The sequence below is a fragment of the Belonocnema kinseyi genome, chromosome 10, assembly GCF_010883055.1.
Source record: "Belonocnema kinseyi isolate 2016_QV_RU_SX_M_011 chromosome 10, B_treatae_v1, whole genome shotgun sequence".
NCBI classification, from domain to species: Eukaryota; Metazoa; Arthropoda; class Insecta; order Hymenoptera; family Cynipidae; genus Belonocnema; species Belonocnema kinseyi.
In genome coordinates, this window is record NC_046666.1 from 92,098,148 (window position 1) to 92,103,228 (window position 5,081).

The 5,081-nt window shown below is 30.3% G+C and overlaps 1 protein-coding gene across 2 annotated transcripts in view; it reads right to left on the reverse strand.

Moving 5' to 3' along the window:
- Nucleotides 1-5,081, reverse strand: part of LOC117181558 (cytoplasmic tRNA 2-thiolation protein 1-like) — a 77,084-nt gene that overhangs the window by 49,089 nt on the left and 22,914 nt on the right. The gene's annotated exons all lie outside the window — the stretch shown is intronic.

Below are 5,081 nucleotides of genomic sequence, written 5' to 3' on the forward strand. Positions count from 1 at the left end.
GCCAAATTTTTATCGTAAGCAAATAAATTTATGCCTATTTTTTTATTTAGAAATAAAAATATTTTTGGAACTCGCTCTGAGGCTTCAAAGTTTTCTCATTCAAAGTAAAGCATTCCTAACACCAGCAACGGGTTTAACCCAGAGCGCAGCTCTTGATTTATTAACTTATTATTACTCTACCATTTAACTGATTGTTAGAGTCCGCACCTTGAGATCGCAACGAAGCCTAAGGTCGAGTTGTGGATCGGCCAGGAAAAAACAGCGGGTAGTATCTCCCGCCTCCATGCTACTACCTTCACCGCTTCTCGTCGTTAGAGAGTGGAAGGTGGGAGGACAATTTAAACTGAAACTAGTCACCCGGTAAGAAGGCTTGCATAAGAATAACTGAAAATTTTCATTCATCCTGTGGTAAGGTGAAAAATATTGAATGCCTCTAGATCCCATTTTTGCCCTCCCGTGTTGAATCTCCACTGGTCCTACATTTTAATAATTCTTAGAAATTTTTTGTTGTAAATACTTTTTTGTTGCTTTTTTAATAATTATACAAATTTAAGACCAGACCCAACTTTCTTAGTGCTTCTTATTTATTATCACAAATTTTCAACTCTATGTGGCGCTTCATGTGAAAATAAGTTAGGAAATAAAGAAAGTGGCGTTAAGGTAGGAATACGGTGACGTGACCCACTCATCACATTACCTTAAATTGTCTCCCTTCCTGTACCTAGCACCGACGATATTTTTCTGAATACCACAAAGAGTGAAAAATAATTTTTTGAATTTTTTATAATGATTTTTTATTTTTTTAATTGATAATATTTGAACAAAGCGAACATTTCACGATAAAGAGATGTATTCTTGTATACATCTGGCAGCTCCGATCGGCTTTAAAATATATTGTAATCTTATTATTTTCGCCGCCTAATGAGAATTAAAGAACGAAGGACAGAAACGGCATTCTTATGGATTCAAAATTTGTAATACCTTTTAATGCAAGACTTCTTACCGGGTAACTAGCGAACATTTTCCTCCCGCCTTCGACTCTCATTAGTTACAAGTTGAGTTTAGTTAAAAATGAAATAAATAGCTGAACTGTATGAGAGGGAAATATACAGCAAATTTCAATATTTATTTTACTTTATTGGGATATATTTGTTTAGATAATATTTCATTATTATTATTATTATGTATAAACTCTAGCTGAGAAATTAATTAGATAAGTTTATTTTAGACCTCTGCCATGACCGTGTATGTTCTCTTGCGATCCGGAGGGGAAATGTCGGTCAAACCAATCCAACAGATGACGCCACAAAAAGTAGGTCCAACTTTTGCATTGAATTGCATTAAGAAAAAGCAAAAATAATTAAAAATTTGATGCTGTTTGCAAATAAACAGAAAAAAATATGAAAAAATAAGAGTTAGTATTACTTATTGTTTAAAAAAGGAAAAAGTCATGAAAATATGTAGTGTAATATGAATAAAATTAAATTTTGAGATACATTTTGAAAGCAGTTTGAACTTTATATTTCTACTGTTTATTTTGCAGATACTATTTATTCTATTATTTTTTAAAGTAGGAAACATTATTTATTGTTAAATTTTTTAATGTAGCTAATGAAAAAATTAATAATATTTAACACCTTGATGACAAAAATATTTAAAACAATTATATGAGCAGAAGAATTAATAAAAAATATATCACTTTTATCCAATGACAATATAATAATAATTAAAATATGTAAGACTATAATTTGAGTTGCATAGTAAAGAATCTTTGTATCTTTAAAATCTTAATCATTTCAATTTTTAAGGTACTATTTTTAAAAACTAATAGTAATTGTAATAGAAATGTTTGAGGGAATAATGTGGTAAAAAGTCAACAAGACTGATAAATGAGAAACTAGATTTCATATTATTTAATATAATGTTAATATTTATTTAAATAGAACCGAACATCATATATACATTTATGCAGTTCCATAACTTATTTGTTGCTTAATCTTGAAAGCTTTTTTCTCGCTGTATTCAACCCCTAATAATTTTAGTAAAAAATTTAAGTTTAAACGAGATTTTGAAATAAACAGTTAATTGTAATATTGAAAACCTAATTTCTAAAATAAACAGACTATGAAATATTAAACTATATCAACAAACGTACCGTACTCATGACGCACAGTAGGAGGACATGCAATTTTTTCGTTTAAAAATGTACAGAGCCTTCAATTTTTGTCCGATTTTGAGTTTTTGATTTAAAGTTCATTAAATTCTAAAGAGCTTAACTCTCTGAACTTTTGTCTCCTCCATTTGTTTATTAATCATTTTTTTCACTCGAAGTATGGAAAAACTAAAATTTTATACATAACAATTTTTTACACTTCAATAACTGATCAGGAAAACTTTATATTGCCTTACATGAATTATTTTTTATAAACCAATTTTATGAACACATTTGCTCTTGCTACAAGTGCTTCACATTAATGTAGGAGTGACATATAATAACAAAACTAATTTAAAACTTTATAATAATCATTGTTATAAAGAATTCTTGTTGCAAAATATTAGAATTTTAGATTTTTTAAATAATAATTTCCTTTAATCACCAGAACGACTTCAGATATTTCTTAAAATAATAAATATTTGACAGAATTTAACAATTAACATTTTTGTAAACAAAGTAGATAAACAAATTCAAAATTTTTGACTTTTCGCGTAAAAATTTTTTTTTGATGAGAAATAATATAAGTTATTGGACGACTGATTGCTAGTCACAAAAATATTAGAAAGTTAACAATAACGACTGTTATTAACAATTCTCGTTACAAAATATTTAAACTTGAGATTTTATTACATTTAAATTTTCTTTGATGGTCAAGTCGATGGGTTACTGACAAAAGATTTTTTATAGAGTGAATCTTAGCATGCAGTGTTATGATTCATTCTCATTCTATTTCGATTGAAACCCCGGTTTTTTACAAGTGAAACTGCCAACATTTGGAATTTGTTTATGTAAATTGTTTATAAACATTTAAGTTGTTATATATTATCACAGATGTATTTTTTAAGAATATCCGTAGTCACTGTAGCGATTAAAGAAAATTAAAATTTCGATAAAACCTTAAATTCAAATATTTTGTCACGAGAATTATTGATAACAATGGTTATTGTTAACTTCTCAAACATTTTTGAGATTAGCAGTCATTCTTCCAGCAGGTTTAAACATTTCCAGTACAAAAAATGTCTATGCGAAAGGGCCAGAATTTTGAATTGGTTTATCTAATTTGTTTACAAAAATTTAAATTGTTATATTTTATAATATACATAGGGCGCTACGAAAGTTTTCCAATACAGACGAACCTTTTATAGTTTTTCTAAGTACTTTCCACCGCAGTGAATACACTTTTCCATACGTAAGTAAGTAAGTTTCGTTAGTAAATCGACGCCCTTTTAGTTGTCTTTTTACTTCTGAAAACAAACCATAGTCACAGGGAGCAAGATCTGGACTGTATGGAGGGTGATCTAGAATAGTCGGTCCAGATTTATCGGTACATTGTCATGGTGGAATAGCCAGGTGCTGAGTTGAGATTTTGGCATAATGTTTTTGAGTTGGTTTATGACTTGGGATAATCATACCTGAGTGTACCAGGAAGAGGTGACTGTACGCTGGTTTTCCAGTACGACTCTATCCACAATGCCGCGTTTTTAAATAATACTGCAATCATTCTTTTGTTTACAGATCGAGACTTCCATACCTCCACTGGAGCATCCTCATCCTCAAACAGCCAGATCTTGTTTTGTGATTTTGTTCGAACGTCGTAATAATACAGCCAGGTTTCGTCGCCTGTTATAATACTATTTACATTTTGAGAAGATCCCGATTCAAATCTTTTTAGCATTTTTCGGCGCCACTTTACTCTCGCTGTCATTTGCTCCTCGGTCAAAGCACGTGGTATCCATAGAGTACAAACCATCCTAACATGTAAATGTTCGTGCAGAATTCGATGGACTGCTGGTACACTAATGTGTAACATTTGCTCTATCTGCCGGTAATCGATTCTTCCATTATCATTCAGTAGATTATTCACAGACGCGATGTTTTCCGATGTCACCACTTCCGACGGTCGCCCTGAGTGCGAGTCGTCAGCGAAACCGAAATTTCCCCTTTCGAACTGTTTATACCATCGGGAAATTTTTGGACGATGCGGACAATCCTTACCCAATACTGGAGACATTTCCACAAAACTTTGGTCTACATTTGAACCGCGAGAAAAGTTGTATCGAATATATTCTTCCTTTGTCTACGACGCCATTTCTCAATCGTTCCGGGCTGCGTGCTTAGACTGTACTGAGACCTGAGTCAACAGGTTTCCTCTTCCTACCTAATTTTTGACGCTCTTTCTCATGACGCAAGGATCATCACTTTTCTTCCAATAGATTCCACGTATTGCAAAACTTTCGTTGCGCCCTACGTATTATTAAATACTTATTATTTTGCAGAATACCTGAAGGCGTTCTGGAAATTGAAGGAAATTATAATTTGAAAAACTTTAAATTCTAATATTTTGCCACAAGAATTGTTTATAACAATTGTTATTATTAACTTTTAAATTATTTTTGTTATTAAATGTCATTCCTACATTAATGTGAAGTACTTTTAGAAAAAAAATTTTTTTTACCGATAATAAGACTATTTGTCAATATTTTTATCAAATTTGTTTATAACAAATGAATGGAATAATAAACAAATTATTTGTATTCTATGAGTCCCTACACGTTTATTTAGGATAATATAAAGTTTTCCTGATCAGTTATTAAAGCGTAAAAAATTGTTATGTGTAAAATTTCACTTAAGAGCGTTAAGCTCTTAAGAATTTAATGAACTTTAATTTAAAAAAAAATTAAAAATCGAAATGTTCCTTTTAGAAATAAGGTTTGTAATTATATAATTAACTATTTAATTCAAAATCTCATTTAAATTTAAATCTTTTACTCAAATAATTAGGGGTTGAATGCAGCGAGAAAAAATATTTCAAAATTAATCAAAAAATAAATTATTGAACTGCATAAATGTATATAGGATGTTCGGT